Genomic DNA, 20,520 nt, shown 5'->3' on the forward strand with positions numbered 1-20,520 from the left:
CACCGAAGTGTACGAGAGCATGGGCCTTACACTAAATATCCATAAGACCAAGGTCCTCTACCAACCTGCCCCCGCCATGCAGTACTGCCCCCCGATTACAAAATCCACGAAGAGGCCTTGGACAATGTGGACCATTTTCCGTACCTCGGGAGCCTTCTGTCAACAAGGGCAGACATCGATGACGAAGTCCAACACCACCTTCAGTGTGCCAGTGCAGCCTTCGGTCGCCTGAGGAAGAGGGTGTTTGAAGACCAGGACCTCAAACCCGGCACCAAGCTCATGGTCTACAGAACAGTAGTGATACCCATCCTCTTATATGCTTCAGAGACATGGACTATGTACAGCAGACATCTCAAATCACTGGAGAAGTACCACTGATGTTGCCTCCGCAAGATCCAGCAAATCCATTGGCAGGATAGGCACACCAACGTCAGCATTTTCGCTGAGGCCAACATCCTCAGTACTGAAGCGCTGACCACGCTCGATCAGCTCCGCTGGGCGGATCACATCATCTGCATGCCTGATACAAGACACCCAAAACAAGCACTCTACTCGGAGCTCCGACGCGACAAGTGAGCCCCAGATGGGCAGAGGCAACGCTTCAAAGACACCCTCAAAGCCTCCTTGAAAAGGTGCAACATTCCCACTGACACCTGGGAATCCCTGGCCCAAGACCACACAAAATGAAGGAAAAGCATCCAGGAAGTCGCCGAACACCTCGAGTCTCTTCGCCGAGAGCAAGCTGAAGCCAAGCGTAAACAGCGGAAAGAGCGTACGGCAAACCAAGCACCCCATTCACCAATTCCTTCAACATCGTCTGCCCCACCTGCGACAGAGACAGTAGGTCCTGTATCGGACTCATCAGTCACCTGAGAACTCATTTTTAGTGTGGACGCAAGTCATCCTCGACTCCGAGGGACTGCCTAAGAAGATTTGTCTCTCACACACATACGTACGTACACATACAGACACTATTCAGCAGGAATCCTGGCTTATTTTTCCTTTCTCTGGTCCAAGCGCTAACTCAACACAGCCCAAGGAATGAACAGACGTATAACTCAGTATCACAGATCTTTTATCTACTGATCCATCAGAGAGTGAGTCCATCAAATTAGTGAGCAGATATGTTCCAAAGGTGATACAAAGCAAATCCTTGTGGAGTGCAGTTGCTCAGTGATGGGCTGCTCTGATCAATTGCTCATCCTTGCTGTCAGAGACCTTGTTTTACTTTTAAAAGCTTTCTCATCTGGTTTGTACGTGAGTTAGCGGATCGCAGCCGGGTCAGCAACATCAGAATTGGCCTCAGTGCCTTCCAGACTAGGAAGGAAACAGTAAGGTAGAGTTCCCACTTCTGATCACAATTCAGTGCCCCCTGCTGAAAAATATGAGTACAGGCACGTGAGTTAAGGACGGAGTTAGCCTCAGCTGTGATGTGCCAACAATTGTTATCTGGGCTGCTACATGAAGTATCAGATCCCGGCTCCGCTACAATCAGACTCCGGCTCCGCTACAATCAGACCCCGGCTCCGCTACAATCAGACCCCGGCACCTCTGGAATCAGATCCCGGCTCTGCTACAATCAGATCCCGGCTCCGCTACAATTAGATCCCGGCTCCGCTACAATCAGACCCCGGCAACCTCTGGAATCAGATCCCGGCTCCGCTACAATCAGATCCCGGCTCCGCTACAATCAGACCCCGGCAACCTCTGGAATCAGATCCTGGCTCCGCTACAATCAGACCCCAGCACCGCTACAATCAGACCCCGGCACTGCTACAATCAGACCCCGGCTCCGCTACAATCAGACCCCAGCACCGCTACAATCAGACCCCGGCACCGCTACAATCAGATCCCGGCACTGCTACAATCAGACCCCGGCTCCGCTACAATCAGACCCCGGCTCCGCTACAATTAGATCCCGGCTCCGCTACAATCAGACCCCGGCAACCTCTGGAATCAGATCCCGGCTCCGCTACAATCAGATCCCGGCTCCGCTACAATCAGACCCCGGCAACCTCTGGAATCAGATCCTGGCTCCGCTACAATCAGACCCCGGCACTGCTACAATCAGACCCCGGCACCGCTACAATCAGACCCCGGCACCGCTACAATCAGACCCCGGCACCGCTACAATCAGACCCCGGCACCGCTACAATCAGACCCCAGCACCTCTGGAATCAGATCCCGGCTCCGCTACAATCAGATCCCGGCTCCGCTACAATTAGATCCCGGCTCCGCTACAATCAGACCCCGGCAACCTCTGGAAACAGATCCCAGCTCCGCTACAATCAGATCCCGGCTCCGCTACAATCAGACCCCAGCAACCTCTGGAATCATATCCTGGCTCCGCTACAATCAGACCCCGGCACCGCTACAATCAGACCCCGGCACCGCTACAATCAGACCCCGGCTCCGCTACAATCAGACCCCGGCACCGCTACAATCAGACCCCGGCTCCGCTACAATCAGACCCCGGCTCCGCTACAATCAGACCCCGGCACCGCTACAATCAGACCCCGGCACCGCTACAATCAGACCCCGGCTCCGCTACACTCAGACCCCGGCACCGCTACAATCAGACCCCGACACCGCTACAATCAGATCCCGGCACTGCTACAATCAGACCCCGGCACCACTACAATCAGACCCCGGCTCCGCTACAATCAGACCCCGGCTCCGCTACAATCAGACCCCGGCACCGCTACAATCAGACCCCAGCTCCGCTACAATCAGATCCCGGCACTGCTACAATCAGACCCCGGCACCGCTACAATCAGATCATGGCACCGCGACAATCAGACCCCGGCACCGCTACAATCAGACCCCAGCTCCGCTACAATCAGATCCCGGCACTGCTACAATCAGACCCCAGCTCCGCTACAATCAGATCCCGGCACTGCTACAATCAGACCCCGGCACCGCTACAATCAGACCCCAGCTCCGCTACAATCAGACCCCGGCACCGCTACAATCAGACCCCAGCTCCGCTACAATCAGATCCCGGCACTGCTACAATCAGACCCCAGCTCCGCTACAATCAGATCATGGCACCGCGACAATCAGACCCCAGCACCATTTCTGATACATATGCTTATCACTGTAATGATCACACGTGGCCCATTGCTGGAGCTGATTACCTTGTGACCTTTAGGTTTAATGTAAACTCCAAAAGTGAAACTTGCAGTGGGAGCCTGCTTTATATAGGGAGGCAGCACGAGGTGCAGTAATGTGTGCCTCCCGGGCTTTCCCCATCTGTTGGCTGCTACATGTAATTACATGGTACAATGCATGGTACAGAGCCGGCTGAGCGCATCTGCGCAGTTCTCGGTGCCTGGTCTATGGCGGATCGTGTAGTCTTAAGCGGACAGTGTTAATGCCCACCTCTGATTGCGAGCTGAGGCTTTGGTGTTAATGCCTTTGCTCTCAGAGAATAATGATGTGAGCGGCTTGTGGTCGGTTTCTAGTTCGAACCGCCGGCCAAATAGTTACTGGTGCATCTTTTTTACCGCGGACACACAAGTTAGGGCCTCCTTTTCGACCATGCTGTACCCCCTGGAAAGGCTGCGGGATGCATATGCTACAGGTTGGAGCTTACCCGACATGTTCGCTTGCTGAAGCACACACTCGATCCCATAGGATGACGCAGCGCACGCTAAAACAAGATGCCTACAGGAATCATACAGTGCCAGTAGTTTGTTTGAACAGAACAAGTTTCTGTCCTTCTCGAAAGCAGTTTCTTAGTTTTTACCCTAGACCCAGTCATCACTCTTACAGAGCAGTACATGTAATGGTTCAAGCAAAGTGCTCAGCCCAGGCAGAAAGTTAAAGTAGTTCAGTAGTCCTAGGAACGAGCGCAGCTCCGTCGTGTTGCGTGGTCTCAGGGCCTTCTGGATCGGCTTCGTCTTGGAGTCTGAGGGTCTGATGCCATCTGCTGCGATTCTCCTTCCCAGGAATACCACCTCTGGTGCCAAGAAGACGCATTTGGTTCATTTCAATCTTAGACCAACTCGATTTAGTTGGCGTAGCACCTCTTCCAGGTTATGGAGGTGTTCACCGGTGTTGTGTCCGGTGATCAAGATGTCATCTTGGAAGACGACTGTTCCCGGGATAGATTTCAGCAGGCTCTGCATGTTTCGTTGGAAGATCGCAGCCGCTGAACAGTTCCCGAAGGAGCACCGGTTGTATACGAACTGCCTCTTGTGTGTGTTTATGCACGTCAGCTTCTTGGACGATTCCACCAGCTTCTGGGTCATGTACGCAGAGGTGAGGTCCAATTTCGAAAACAGCTTTCTACCCGATAAGATTGCGATCAAATCCTCCACCTTGGGTAGCGGGTACTGGTCCTGTAACGATACCCTGTTTATAGTTACTTTATAATCCACACAGATTCTAATTGTCCCATCACTTTTAAGAACGGGGACAATGGGACTGGCCCAGTCATTAAATTCCACTGGTGATATGATGTCTTCGCGCTGAAGCCGATCTAGCTCGATTTCTACTTTCTCCCGCATCATGTAAGGGACCGCTCTGGCCTGTGGTGAACGGGTCTCGCGTCTGGGCTGAGGTGAATTGTCACCTTGGCCCCTGTGAAGCTGCCGATGCCAGGCTGGAACAGTGACGGAAACTTGTCTAAGATCTGTGCACACATAGCTTTCTCCACCGACAATAATGCTTTTTACATCGCCCCATTTCCAGTTAAAATTCCGTAGCCAGCTTCTGCCAAGCAGCGTGGGCCCGTTACAGGGAACAATCCATAGTGGCAATTTATGCACAGAACCATCATCCAGCACCTGAACCACTGCACTTACGGGATAATCTCTTTAGTGTAGGTGCACAGCTTCAAGTCGATCGGGCTCAGCTTGGGCCTGGGTGTCTTGTTTGCCCATAACTTCTCGAAGGCCTTCTGGCTCATGATCGATTGGCTCACACCCGTGTCCAGTTCCATCGGTACCGGCATGCCATTCAGCTTAATGTTCATCATAATCGAAGGATTCTTGTTGGTAAAGGTGTGCACTTCATGCACATGCACCCCATGTACCTCTTCCTCCTCGGTCATCTCTGCGCGATCCTCAGGGTCTACGCTTGACCTCCCATCCTCCGCTACGTATCGAGTTGTAGCACGTTTACACATTCGTTGGAGGTGCCCCATCATTGAGCAATTCCTGCAGACATATTGTTTGAACCTGCACAGGTTTGCGCGATGAGCCCCTCCACAGCGCCAACAGCTTGCTGATGGACTTGCATTCACAGGTACTGATCTCTTCGCATTAGTCCATTGTTGTGGTGAGTGAGTCATCTCAGGTCGAGCAGAGGTCGCATTCGCCCAGCTGAGGCACTTCTCCTGTCTGCCGACAAATTTAGCTTATTCACGGTGTTTAGCCCCGGGTGATTCCGAAGTTGTGATTAGAGTAGCTTTGTTTTTTCCTCTCTGGCCATGTATGCCTGAGCAATTAGGGTGGCTTTGGCTAAGTCCAAGTCTTCCTCCGCTAGCAATTTGCGGAAAATCCCTTCGTGCCCGATTCCCAAAACAAAGATGTCTCTTAACAATTCTTCAAGAACTGTCCTGAATTTGCATGGCCCAGCAGGACGCTTTAGCTCAGCGATGAACGCTGCCACGTCTTGGCTACCCCGCGCTGGTGGATGTAGAAATAGTACCTCGCCATGAGCACACTGCATTTTGGCTTTAGGTGATTTCGAACTAGCTCGCACAGTTCTACGTAACTTTTCTCAGCGGGTTTCGTCGGGGCCAGTAGGTCTTGACCAATGCGTATGTCCGTGATCCGCAGACCGTGAGGAGGACGGCCTGCGTTTGTTGACATTCGTGGCTCCCTCTAAGTCTTTTGCAACAAAGCATTGATCCAGCCGGTCAATGAAGTCATTCCAGTCTTCCCCGACGCAATATCGCTCGATGTAGTCAACGGTGGCCATAGATGCGTGTTAGTATCCCACTCTCGTCGCCAGTTGATATATATGCTTATCACTGTAATGATCACACGTGGCCCATTGCTGGAGTTGATCATCTTGTGACCTTTAGGTTTAATGTAAACTCCAAAAGTGAGCACTGCAGGGGGAGCCTGCTTTATATAGGGAGGCAGCACGAGGTGCAGTAATGTGTGCCTCCCGGGCTTTCCCCATCTGTTGGCTGCTACATGTAATTACATGGAACAATGCATGGTACAGAGCATGGCTGCACGCTACAATCAGACCCCGGCACCTCTGGAATCAGACCCCAGTACCCCTGGAATCAGAACCTGGCAACGCTGGAATCAGACCCCGGCACCCCTGGAATCAGACCCCAGCACCGCTACAATCAGACCCTGGCACACCTAGAATCAGACCCCAGCACACCTAGAATCAGACCCCGGCACACCTAGAATCAGACCCCGGCAACGCTGGAATCAGACCCCGGCACCGCTACAATCGGACCCTGGCACCCCTGGAATCAGACACCGGCACCGCTACAATCAGACCCCGGCACCCCTGGAATCAGACCCCGGCACCGCTGGAATCAGACCCCGGCACCGCTACAATCAGACCCTGGCACCCCTGGAATCAGACCCCGGCACCGCTACAATCAGATCCCGGCACCCCTGGAATCAGACCCCGGCACCGCTACAATCAGACCCTGGCACCCCTGGAATCAGACCCCGGCACCACTACAATCAGACTCCGGCACCGCTACAATCAGACCCCGGAAACGCTGGAATCAGACCCCGGCAACGCTGGAATCAGACCCCGGCACCGCTACAATCAGACCCCGGCACCGCTACAATCAGACCCCGGCACCGCTACAATCAGACCCCGGCACCCCTGGAATCAGACCCCGGCACCCCTGGAATCAGACCCCGGCACCGCTACAATCTGACCCCGGCAACCCTGGAATCAGACCCCGGCACCCCTGGAATCAGACCCCGACACCCCTGGAATCAGATCCTGGCACCGCTACAATCAGATCCCGGCACCCCTGGAATCAGACCCCGGCACCCCTGGAATCAGATCCCGGCACCCCTGGAATCAGACCCCGGCACCCCTGGAATCAGACCCCGGCACCCCTGGAATCAGACCCTGGCACCCCTGGAATCAGACCCCGGCAACGCTGGAATCAGAACCTGGCAAGAGTTAACCTGTTGAGAAAAGGGGAGGATATATTGAAAAAAAATGTTTCTGGCTAGTAGAGAAAACAGCAAAACTGATCAATGGACAATTTCAATAATAAAACATCTATACATAAAACAGCTGACTGAAATAGGATACTGCACTATTTACTTTCAGGCTCTAAACAGTCACACCTCACGAATCTGAGCAGATTGATCAGAAATTACACAAGTTAATTGGCCATATTCTAAATTTATCGGTGTTAATACTAACTGGAATATTACATTATGCACAAACCTGTGTTGAAAATTGAGGCCGTTACATTAGCAAATGACAGATTCATTAGATGTAACTGCAAAAAAATAAAATCCTATTTGGCCCATCATATCTGTCATGGGGTATTCCTTCACATGGACCACCTACTCTAATCCCATTATCCTGATGGCTCCCTGTACAATTTTTAAAGTAAGTATAATGATCATATTTATTTTGCATTTCATATTTGTATTTTGTATTTCATTTTTGCAGGCATAGAGAAGATGAAATACAGAGGTTTTAATTTGTTGTGGATTTATCACTGTTCAGCATCTAATATTATGGGAAAATGTAACTTCCATTTCAGCAAGACAGAAAGATAGACTAGCATTTGTATGGAGCAATTTACGGCTTCAGGATGTACCAAAGCGCTTTACAGCCAATTAAGTGCTTTTGAAGTGTAGTCACTGTTGTTATATGGGAAATGCAGCAACCAATTTGTACACAGCAAGTTCCGACAAACAGTACTGTGATAATGACCAGATAATCTGTTTTAGTGATGTTGGCTGAGGTTGGCCAGGACACCGGGGAGAACTCCCCTGCTCTTCTTTGAATAGTGGTATGGGACCTTTTACGTCCACCTGAGAGTGAGATGGGACTTTGGTTTAATGTCTCATCTGAAAGACAGCACCTCTGACAGTGCAGCACTCCCTCAGTACTGTACAACAGTGTCGGCCGAGAGAAAATAATAGTTTGTCAGGTGGTACTCAGTAGAGGGCGGAGGTACGGCACATGTGTGTGTGCAAGCAGATATATATATAAAAAATATCTTCATTTACACCAATACAATCAACTATTTACCCCACAGCTTCCAGCATAATATGGGCCCATTCTTACCTTTGATTAGTTTCATAATGCAGGGCTTGCTTCTGTTAAAAACACAGTAAGTGCTTCAAAGTAATTTTTTAAGGCTAGCAGCTGAAGAGCTATTTATTCTCATATATATTTGTAACTATATATTTGTGGCATTGCATCTGGGTGACAGGTGGTTCGTTTAAAAAAAATTAGTGCAAGCTCGCTTTTATGGCAACTTCCATATTATCTAAGGGCCATCTTTAGTCTGACAAGACCATTTACCAAATCTGGCAAGAAATGATTATGAATCCGAATGAAATTTGAGAGGATTAAAAAGCCTCAGATCACACACAGATGGTATTGTGCGTGCAGATATATGAACTCGCAGCAGTGGCCAACATGGTGCATGGTGTGGGGCAGTTTTCAGCATAGCTTGTGTCAGGAACTGAGCCTACTCCCCATTGAGGTGACACTGACTCTTGCTTAGCTGATCTTGGACAGGGCAGTGGTAGAGGTTTCACAACTGGCCTGTGTTTCTGGACTCGGAAGAGGGAAAAAGAATGAAAGTCAGCGAGGGCTCTCGATTTTAATTGCTATTCGTAGAATCAAAAAATCTTTCAGCACAGAATAAGGCCGTTCGGCCCATCGTGCCTGAGCCAGCTCTTTGAAAGAGCTGCTCCCACTCCCCTGCTCCTTCCCCATGGCCCTGCAAGTAATGTGTATGTGTGGATGCTGGATAAGGACAAGACCCCCTGGAGGGAGAGAGAAAACAGGGAATTATAGACCGGTCAGCCTGACATCGGTAGTGGGTAAAATGATGGAATCAATTATTAAGGATGTCATAGCAGCGCATTTGGAAAGAGGTGACATGATAGGTCCAAGTCAGCATGGATTTGTGAAAGGGAAATCATGCTTGACAAATCTTCTGGAATTTTTTGAGGATGTTTCCAGTAGAGTGGACAAGGGAAAACCAGTTGATGTGGTGTATTTGGACTTTCAGAAGGCTTTCGACAAGGTCCCACACAAGAGATTAATGTGCAAAGTTAAAGCACATGGGATTGGGGGTAGTGTGCTGACGTGGATTGAGAACTGGTTGTCAGACAGGAAGCAAAGAATAGGAGTAAATGGGTACTTTTCAGAATGGCAGGCAGTGACTAGTGGGGTGCCGCAAGGTTCTCTGCTGGGGCCCCAGCTGTTTACATTGTACATTAATGATTTAGACGAGGGGATTAAATGTAGTATCTCCAAATTTGCAGATGACACTAAGTTGGGTGGCAGTGTGAGCTGCGAGGAGGATGCTATGAGGCTGCAGAGTGACTTGGATAGGTTAGGTGAGTGGGCAAGTGCATGGCAGATGAAGTATAATGTGGATAAATGTGAGGTTATCCACTTTGGTGGTAAAAACAGAGAGACAGACTATTATCTGAATGGTGACAGATTAGGAAAAGGGGAGGTGCAACGAGACCCGGGTGTCATGGTACATCAGTCATTGAAGGTTGGCATGCAAGTACAGCAGGCGGTTAAGAAAGCAAATGGCATGTTGGCCTTCATAGCGAGGGGATGAGTACAGGGGCAGGGAGGTGTTACTACAGTTGTACAGGGCCTTGGTGAGGCCACACCTGCAGTATTGTGTACAGTTTTGGTCTCCTAACTTGAGGAGGGACATTCTTGCTATTGAGGGAGTGCAGCGAAGGTTCACCAGACTGATTCCCGGGATGGCGGGACTGACATATCAAGAAAGATTGGATCAACTGGGTTTGTATTCACTGGAGTTCAGAAGAATGAGAGGGGATCTCTTAGAAATGTTTAAAATTCTGACAGATTTAGACAGGTTAGATGCAGGAAGAATGTTCCCAATGTTGGGGAAGTCCAGAACCAGGGGTCACAGTCTGAGGATAAGGGGTAAGCAATTTAGGACCGAGATGAGGAGAAACGTCTTCACCCAGAGAGTGGTGAACCTGTGGAATTCTCTACCACAGAAAGTTGTTGAGGCCAATTCACTAAATATATTCAAAAAGGAGTTAGATGTAGTCCTTACTACTAGGGGAATCAAGGGGTATGGCGAGAAAGCAGGAATGGGGTACTGAAGTTGCATGTTCAGACATGAACTCATTGAATGGTGCAGGCTCGAAGGGCCGAATGGCCTACTCCTGCACCTATTTTCTATGTTTCTATTGCGATGATCAAATAGCCTGCGGAAGCTCACTGTCGAGTGTCATATCTGTAGAAAGACAAGGTACCAGTAGCTGGTGCCCATAAACCTCTGTGCACTCCAGCATGCTTTCAGGTGGGGTGTGGAGAATATGCAGCGGCGGGGGTGGGGGTGGGGGAGGAGGGAAATACAGGCAGTGTAGCTCTTGTTTACCTTTCAGAATATATTAAATTGAGCTCGCTCTCTTTTTAATGCATTACAGTGATGCTGAATTCTCCAGTCATCTGCTGTCTATTCTAAGTACCTTTTTCCAAAATGAAATCATTCCAGAGAGGCTGTTGCCATGAAGCTCCACGGATCACAACAGATGGTAGCGAGCTTTGTTCAGGGGGATCTGCTCTGAAGCCTTTCACTCGAGCATGTTAACATTCTTCACATACCTCAGATCGAAGTTTCACTGCAGTGCGTCCTGTTTCCTAGACAATCTACCCATATTGAGCTACTCGTTAGCCTTTTATTAAAGGTACGACACAAGTCTTTGGATGGCACTTGATAGAAATTTCTTCCACAAGAATTTGAACTTTGCTGTCTCCAATCCTCTAGACAAATGCAAAACCTCACAAAGAATAACAATTTGTTGATTTTCAGGTAGATTCTCTGGCTTAAATCCGCCTCTCCTGCATTGATACATCCAGGTTATAACCTTTCCATTCCAAAATAAAGACATAAAGTTGCACTTTCAAACATCTATTCTTATAATTAGAACTTGCCAGTTTGTTTCATAAAAATAGTGTTTTGAAAGGATGTTTCTTGGCAGCAAAATAAATTCAGAATTTGAACATCTGAAAAGATTTTAACAAGTGAACATGAAGGAAAGCATTCAGCGGCATTCTATTTTTGACCTGCGTTGGCGTGAATGGCATACATTAGGCCAGATTTTGCTGAAAAATAATGGCATGTGAACAACGCGTGCAGTCATTGGTGCGTAAATTGGCCGGCAACTTGTGGCAGGGAAAAGATACCCCGTGAATTGCAAATCGTCACAAGTTACTAGCCGATTTGCGTCGCTCTGCCATTAGCTTCGTGACAAAGCCATCTCACCTTTAACCTCACTGTGAGTTTCATGAAGTTGCTGCATTTGCATATTAATTGCCCAGTAAACTTACCACAGAAAGTTACGTGTCAGCTGTGGCTCAGTGGGTAGCACTCTCGTCTTGGAGTCAGAAGGTTTCGGGTTCAATTGCCACTCGAGAGATTTGAGCACAGAAATCTAGGCCGACACTCCAGTGCAGTACTGAGGGAGTCCTGCACAGTCGGACGTGCCGTCTTTTGAATGAGACGTTAAACCGAGGCCCTGTCTGCTCTCTCAGGTGGACGTAAAAGATCCCATGGCACTATTTCGAAGAGGAGCAGGGGAGTTATCCCCAGTGTCTTGGCCAATATTTATCCCTCAATCAGCATGCCAAAAATAGAATATCTTGTCTTATCATATTGCTATTTGTGGGAGCTTGCTGTGCGCAAATTGGATGATAACAACGCCAAAAGTTTCTTCCTGATCAGAAAAGAAAAAGAAAAATATTAAATACTCACCAATCCACCAGCCAATCAGTTACCCTCTTGGCTGTGACGTCACACTTCGGTTTCTTTTTACCTTCTGCCCCTGTAGCAATCTCCTACTGCTGGGCCCCCTTTTATGGGCCTCCCTGCTCCCGACCAATCCGCTCCTCCAACTCCTGCTCTTTTTAAACTGCCCATTCCTCCGACTCTCCAATCTTTGTCAGAAGTGAATTCCTCGCCTACCTCCGGCCCTCCTGCTCCTCTGACTCCTGGCCTCCCAAACTCACGGACTTCCGCTCTCGGACTCTCCCGAAGTAATTTAAGGGTTAAGCCATGGCAGGAGAGCCCAGACCCGTGTCATGCTCCTCCTGTGCTATGCGGGAAATCAGGGACGCTTCCAGTGTCCTTGACAACTACATGTGCAGAAAGTGTATCCAGCTGCAGCTCCTGACATTGCGGCACTGGAGCTGCACATGGACTCACTCTGGAGCATCCGCGATGCTGAGGATGTTGTGAATAGCATGTTTAGTGAGTTGGTCACACCGCAGGTAAAGGTTACACAGGCAGATAGGGAATGGGTGACCATCAGGCAAAGCAGTGGAAGGAAGGTAGTGCAGGGGTCCTCTGCGGTCATCTCCCTCCAAAACAGATACACCACCTTGGGTACTGTTGGGGGAGATGGCTCATCAGGGGAAGGCAGCAGCAGCCAAGTCCATGGCACCAGGGGTGGCTCTGCTGCACAAGAGGGCAGGAAAAAGAGTGGGAGAGCTATAGTGATAGGGGATTCTATTGTAAGGGGAATAGATAGGCATTTCTGCGGCCACAAACGAGACTCCAGGATGGTATGTTGCCTCCCTGGTGCAAGGGTCAAGGATGTCTCTGAGCGGCTGCAGCGCGTTCTGGAGGGGGAGGGAGAACAGTCAGCTGTCGTGGTACATATAGGTACCAACGATATAGGTAAAAAACGGGATGCGGTCCTACAAGCTGAATTTAGGGATCTAGGAGTTAAATTAAAAAGTAGGACCGCAAAGGTTGTAATCTCAGGATTACTACCAGTGCCACGTGCTAGTCAGAGTAGGAACTGCAGGATAGCTTAGATGAATACGTGGCTTGAAGAATGGTGCAAGGGGAGGTATTCAAATTCGTGGGACATTGGAACCGGTTCTGGGGGAGGTGGGACCAGTACAAACTGGACAGTCTGCACCTGGGCAGGACCGGAACCGATGTCCTAGGGGGAGTGTTTACTTGTGCTGTTGGGGAGGCAGGGGGTCGGGAATCTATGCAGGGAGGCAGAGGGGAAATAAAAAGGGGGCAAAGCAAAAGATAGGAAGGAGAAAAGCAAGAGTGGAGGGCAGAGAAATCAAGGGCAAAAATCAAAAAGAGCCACATTACAACATAATTCTAAAAGGACAAAGAGTGTTAAAAAAAAAGCCTGAAGGCTGTGTCTCAATGCGAGGATTATTCGTAATAAGGTGGATGAATTGACTGTGCCAATAGCTGTTAACAGATGTGATGTAATTGGGATTACTGAGACATGGCTCCAAGATAACCAAGGCTGAGAACTCAACATCCAGGGGTATTCAATATTCAGGAAGGACAGACAGGCAGGAAAAGGAGGTGGGGTAGCGTTACTGGTTAAAGAGTAGATTAATGCAATAGTAAGGAAGGACATTAGCTTGGATGATGTGGAATCTATATGGGTAGAGCTGCGAAACACCAAAGGGCAGACAACTCCTACTGAGTTGTGTACAGACCACTAAACAGCAGTAGGGAGGTTGGTGATGGCATCAAACAGGAAATTAGGGACGCGTGCAATAAGGGTACAGCAGTTATCATGGGTGACTTTAATCTGCATATTGATTGGGCTCACCAAACTGGTAGCAATACTGTGGAGGAGGACTTCCTGGAGTGTATGAGAGATGGTTTTCGAGACCAATATGTCGAAGAAACAACTAGAGAGCAGGCCATCCTAGACTGGGTCTTGTGTAACGAGAGACGATTAATTAGCAATCTAGTCATGGGGGGCCCCTTGGGGAAGAGTGACCATAATATGCTAGAATTCTTCATTAAGATGGAGACTAGTATCCTGAACTTAAAAAAAGGAAACTTTGACGGTATGAGACGTGAATTGGCTAGGATAGACTGCAGAATGATACTTAAAGGGTTGACAGTGGATAGGCAATGGCAGACATTTAAATATCACATGGATGAACTGCAACAATTGTACATCCCTGATTGGCGTAAGAATAAAAAAGGAAAGGTGGCTCAATCGTGGCTAACAAGGAAAATTAGGGAAAATGCTAAATCCAAGGAAGAGGCATATAAATTGGCCAGAAAAAGCAGCAAACCTGAGGACTGGGAGAAATTTAGAATTCAGCAGAGGAGGACTAAGGGTTTAATTAGGAGGGGGAAAATAGAGTATGAGAGTAAGATTGCAGGGAACATAAAAACTGACTGCAAAAGCTTCTACAGATATGTGAAGAGAAAAAGATTAGTGAAGACTAATGTAGGTCCCTTGCAGTCAGAATCAGGGGAATTCATAATGGGGAACAAGGAAATGGCAGACCAATTGAAGAAATACTTTGGTTCTGTCTTCACTAAGGAAGACACAAATGACCTTCCGAAAATAGTAGGGGACCGAGAAGGGGGAACTGAGGGAAATCCTTATTAGTCAGGAAATTATGTTAGGGAAATTGAAGGGACTGAAGGCCGATAAATCCCCAGGGCCTGATAGTCTGCATCCCAGAGTACTTAAGGAAGTGGCCCGAGAAATAGTAGATGCATTGGTACTCATTTTCCAACATTTCATGGACTCTGGTTCAGTTCCTATGGATTGGAGGGTAGCTAATGTAACCCCAATTTTTAAAAAAGGAGGAAGAGAGAAAACTGGGAATTATAGACCAGTTAGCCCGATATCGGTACTGGGGAAAATGCTGGAATCAATTATTAAAGATGTAATAGCAGCGCATTTGGAAAGCAGTGACAGGATCGGTCCAAGTCAGCATGGATTTATGAAAGGGAAATCATGCTTGACAAATCTTCTTGAGTTTTTTGAGGATGTAACTAGTAGAGTGGATAAGGGAGAACCAGTGGATGTGGTGTATTTGGACTTTCAAAAGGCTTTTGATAAGGTCCCACACAGGAGATTAGTGTGCAAAATTAAGGCACATGGTATTGGGGGTAATGTATTGACATGGATGGAGAACTGGTTGGCAGACAGGAAGCAAAGAGTGGGAATAAACGGATCCTTTTCAGGATGGCAGGCAGTGACTAGAGGGGTGCCGCAGGGTTCAGTGCTGGGACTCCAGCTATTTACAATATACATTAATGAATTAGACGAAGGAATTGAATGTAATATCTCCAAGTTTGCAGATGACACTAAGCTGGGTGGTGGTGTGAGCTGTGAGAAGGATGCTAGGGGGTTGTAGGGGGACCTGGACAGGTTAGGTGAATGGGAAAATGCATGGCAGATGCAGTATAATGTGGATATGTGTGAGGTTATCCACTTTGGTCGCAAAAACAGGAAGGCAGAATATTATCTGAATGGTGACAGATTAGGAAAAGGGGAGGTGCAATGAGACCTGGGTATCATGGTACATCAATCATTGAAGGTAGGCATGCAGGTACATCAGGCAGTAAAGAAAGCAAATGGCATGCTGGCCTTCATAGCGAGGAGATTTGAATATTGGAGCAGGGAGGTCTTACTGCAGTTGTACAGGGCCTAGGTGAGACCACACCTTGAGTATTGTGTGCAGTTTTGGTCTCCTAATCTGAGGAAGGACATTCTTGCTATTGAGGGAGTGCAGCGAAGGTTCACCAGACTGATGCCTGGGATGGCAGGACTAACATATGAAGAAAGACTGGATTGACTAGGCTTATATTCACTGGAATTTAGAAGAATGAGAGGGGATCTCATAGAAACATATAAAATTCTGACGGGATTGGACAGGTTAGATGCAGGAAGAATGTTCCCGATGTTGGGGAAGTCCAGAACCAGGGGTCACAGTCTAAGGATAAGGGGTAAGCCATTTAGGACGGAGATGAGGAGAAACTTCTTCACTCAGAGAATTGTGAACCTGTGGAATTCTCTACCACAGAAAGTTGTTGAGGCCAGTTCGTTAGGTATATTCAAAAGGGAATTAGTTGTGGCCCTTACAGTTAAAGGGATCAAGGGGTATGGAGAGAAAGGATGGAATGGGGTACTGAAGTTGCATGATCAGCCATGATCATATTTAATGGTGGTGCAGGCTCGAAGGGCCGAATGGCCTATTCCTGCACCTACTTTCTATGTTTCTATTGACTGTAAAGTGCTTTGGGACGTCCTGAATTTGTGAAAGGCACTATATAAAATGCTAGTCCTTTTTTAAGCCTATTAACTATCAGCATACTACCCTTTTAGCAGTGTGATGTAGGCTGGACCATTGGAGGGAGCAGTGTGCGGCGGCACACCACTGCAGGGAGCAGCGCGTGCTGCTGCAGGAGGGCGACGGCTGCGAAGCCAGGTCGCTGACTGCAGTGCAGGCAGGCACAGCAGGAGAGGAAAAGGAGCGGCAAGAGTCCATAGAGGGAAGTGACCGGAGATTTTAAAAATTACAATTTTTTTCTTACTTTTCCTTGCTGTTTCTTTTTTTGTCTCTCTCTTAATCCAATCTTTCTCTCCCTTTCTATTTCACTTTCTATACCTGATTTGACATTGAATTCACCCACTCTAATTCATCTTCCTTCTCAGTCCTTCCTCTGTTTCTCAATCCTTTAATCTCATTGGTTAAGGAAGTACAATGTTGTCCACGAAGTTCCCAGATGCCTTGTTGCCTTCGCTGCGCCGTTATCAGCTCGCACCTCCAAAATATTTAAAAACTTAAAACATGCAATTGTAAGTCTAATGGGGCATGCTGCAAGATGCCTTGCTCCAGCAAAATCTGTGTCATTATCTCCATTACTGCATCTGGAGGTGTTAAGCACCATTTCTTGGCACTGAACAAATATTAATGAGTTTTCTAAAACCAATTTTTGTCACTATCACACCTGAACTTGTGAAGAAATAGGTATGTGTGGCACAACAAAGATGCTAAGGCCATTTACCTTCTCTGGATCAAAAACGAACCCTCAAAAATAAAGAAGAAAATGCCTGGCTTTTCCTACACTCAAACCCACATGCTCTAAAAATCAGTGAACCTTAGTTATGCATGCATATCCTCTGCGAATACTGCGAAATTATTTTTTGAACAACCAGCCTCCATCCTGTATTTTATGAAACACAGGCCTCTTTTACAGTGTCATAAGTCATCCCAGGGTAGCAATGCAAATAGAAACTTACGACCTCTATGGGACACTCTCCTATTCAGTCGCTACCGTTCCTGATTAATGTCCAGTGTAAGCTGGAGGCCCACAATTCCCATAGCTAAAATTACTTTAATTTACTTTTTCTTTCTGTCACTTTTTTTCTCTCTCTTAATCCAGTTTTTGTTTCTCTTGCTTTATTTCCCTTTTGGTACCTGATTTGACATTGAATTCACCACTCTAACATACATTTCCTTGTTCAGACCTTGCACTATTCATATCACAATCCTTCAGTCTGATTGGTTAAGCAGATACACAGTTGCTTGTCCTGTTCACTCAAATCGCAGATGCCTTGAGCACCGCGCCGTTTCCATCTCGCACATTCAGAAACCTGTTGCGCAAAATATCGCCAACATTAAGCAGGCAAGGATAATTTTAACTAACAGCTGGCGCCGTTTGTTGGCCTGCCATTTTGGTGCATTATATATATATATATATATCAAAAACATTAGAGATATACACAATAGCTGCTACACAAGAGCAGCTCCATAAGGATTTTATGTGCTGATGAACTGAAGCTATTTTAATACCTGGCACTTTATTCCCATCTCGCAGATCATCCTTAAAAACAAAGTTGAATTCACACATTTAACTGCAAATTCTCAACATTAATGAACCTGCATTTTTTTTTAGTACTGAAATTATAATAAAATTGAGTTGCAGTTCTGTAACTCCATTTCTTTGGTTGTGAAAAAGATATTAGGTAAGAAATTGTTATTTAAATGGAGAACAGGACTGTAGAGTGCTTTGGGACGTCCTGAGGTTGTGAAAGGCACTATATAAATGCAAGTCCTCTTTTTTAAAAAGTCTAGTAACTATCAGCGTAAATACCCTTTTAACAATGTGATGATTGTTAGTGACTGCTAACCAACCTCTCTTGCCCAATATTGCCATTCCTTCATTGTCACTGGATCAAACTCCGTAACAGCACTGCAGCAGTACCTTTACCACATGGACTGCAGCGGTTCAAGAAGTCGACTTACCACCACCTTCTCAAGGGCAATTAAGGATGGGCAATAAATGCTGGCTTTACCTGCGACGCCCACATCTCATGAACGAATATTTTAAAAATTACACCCCATCATTTATTTCATGCTATTTTTATTCCGTTTCTGTGGCTGTAATGTCTGCCAATGTCGTCTGGTGTGTGAAAAGAGTTACAAGAGAGAATAAATCAACCCATCTCATCCAATGGAGCCCATACACTGACACATTAGGTTGAAAAAATTAAATAAATAAATACCTGTCTGCTCACTTAAAACACAATCAAAGCTTCCAATGTTAAGTGATCGGCAGCTTCTTTTTGTGCTGGATTAAAACGGCACATCAGCCCAGTGTCGAAACACGTCACGCTTTTTTTGGGGGGGGGGCAGGGGTGGGGGAAGGGGGAGCAAATTGTCAAACTACATCAATCTCAAGCAAAGAAGTTATGCTAATCCTTTATACATCACTGATTAGGCCTCAGCTGCAGTATTGCGTCCAATTCTGGGTACCACACTTTAAGGAAGGATGTTAAGGCCCTGGAGAGGGTGCAGAGGAGATTTACTAGATTGGTACCAGGGGTGAGGGACCAGCATGATACCAAGGATGAGGGACTTCAGTTATGTTTTGAGACCAGAGGAGTAGAGAGGGAGAAACTGTTTCCACTGGCAGGAGGGCCACTAAGCAGAGGACACAGATTTAAGATAATTGGCTAAAGAACCAGGGGGGAGATGAGAAGAATTCTTTTACATTGTGAGTTGTTATGATCTGGAATGCACTGTCTGAAAGGGTGGTAGAAGCATATTCAATAATAACTTTCAAAAGGGAGTGGGACAAATACTTGAAAAGGAAATTGCAGGGCTATGGGAGTAATTGTTTAGCTCTTTCAAAGAGCCAGCACAGGCACAATGGGCCAAATGACCTCTTGTGCTGTATGATTCTATGATTAAGTAGAAAAAAATCGCAGCTTCATAACTAACATCACAAGGGTTTCAAAACATACCTGTAATAATTTATTCTTCACACTTAGAAGCAGTTAACAGGAATCTCAAACTATTGGCATTTTCAAATGTGATAGCTGGCTCTTCTGATGACTCAATGAGTTTAATCAGTTAGCAGCTTAGTTATGTAGACCAGGAAAGTCCCAGGTTTAATTCCCAGTCTGCACCAAGCTAACCAACATAATAATACAGCCTGGACTTCCCATTTTGGATACCACCCAATGACCTCTGCTAGAAATGCACAATTGTCGGCATCAGGATTGGGCTTAGTTGTTATGTTCCCTCCTCACCAAATTTGAATAATCTACCTACACTCACTGTCAACATTCACAGGCCAGCTGGGTGAAGATCACACAGCAAGGAGACAAGAGGAGAAAATTGGCTAAAAAATTTGACTTAAGTGGAAGCTCAGTTAAAACCACTTTCATAGTTAAACAGACTCAGGCAAAAAGGATTGTTTTTGCTGTTGTCGTGGTAACTCATCTTTTTTTTTGGCGTGGAAGCAAGTCATTCTCGTTTCGAGGGACTGCCTCTGATGATGGGGTAAGAAGAATTGTCTTCGAGTTTCTGACTTTTTGAGTAAGGTAAACGCAAAGCCCGACTTAAGAGGGTATGAAACATCAATCACGCTAACAGAACACTTAAGTGCCTTCAGCAGAAGTCTGTACGTGATTGCCTGAACTTCCTTTCCATCTGCAAATGGTGAGGAGCAACCAGGCAAATAGAAGACAATTACATAATAAAAAAGTGACTGTCATTTCAGAGAATGCAAATAAATGCCATGCGTAGTAGATTGCTCACAGAGAAAGCAATTTATATAAACGTGTGAAGAAGCTGGAGGGTACTTGCAAGATAAAATAAAATAGTGAATTGATTTAAATCCATCAGACTAAACCTATTACTAAACAGAGAACTGGTCAGTCCAGATCTTTTCATCAAAAGGGCTACCAGAATGAACTCAGTAAACCTCCTGACAATTTTGTTACAGAAATAATTAAAGCTCAGTTGAGTACATACCTCAGGCATGGCACACGAGTCAGTGGATAAACACAGAGATTTATACTTCTTCCATGTCAGCCAGCCATTCCAAGCAATGATTAACCAACAAGGGAGTTAAAGAACCTGCAGTAAAACTATGTTTTAACACAAGAAAGGCTTCCTTAAGACAAGCAACGCTCAGGTGATCTCAATGAGAGCACCTTTCAGTAAAGGAAGTGTCGATCAGACAAGCAGGAAGGTGGCTCAAATTTCTTTCCTCCTACAAACCAATCACAACCAACTGGA

General features: G+C 46.9%; 1 protein-coding gene across 1 annotated transcript in view; it reads right to left on the bottom strand.

Moving 5' to 3' along the window:
- shroom3 (shroom family member 3) overlaps window positions 1–20,286 on the bottom strand; it is a 245,988-nt gene extending 225,702 nt beyond the window's left edge. The window contains exon 1 of the mRNA XM_070871030.1: window positions 20,254–20,286. The gene's annotated coding sequence lies outside the window, so the exon portion shown is untranslated. The remainder of the gene's footprint in view (window positions 1–20,253) is intronic.
- Window positions 20,287–20,520: the final 234 nt, after the last annotated feature.

This window comes from Pristiophorus japonicus, chromosome 2 (genome assembly GCF_044704955.1).
Source record: "Pristiophorus japonicus isolate sPriJap1 chromosome 2, sPriJap1.hap1, whole genome shotgun sequence".
In the NCBI taxonomy this organism is placed as follows: domain Eukaryota; kingdom Metazoa; phylum Chordata; class Chondrichthyes; family Pristiophoridae; genus Pristiophorus; species Pristiophorus japonicus.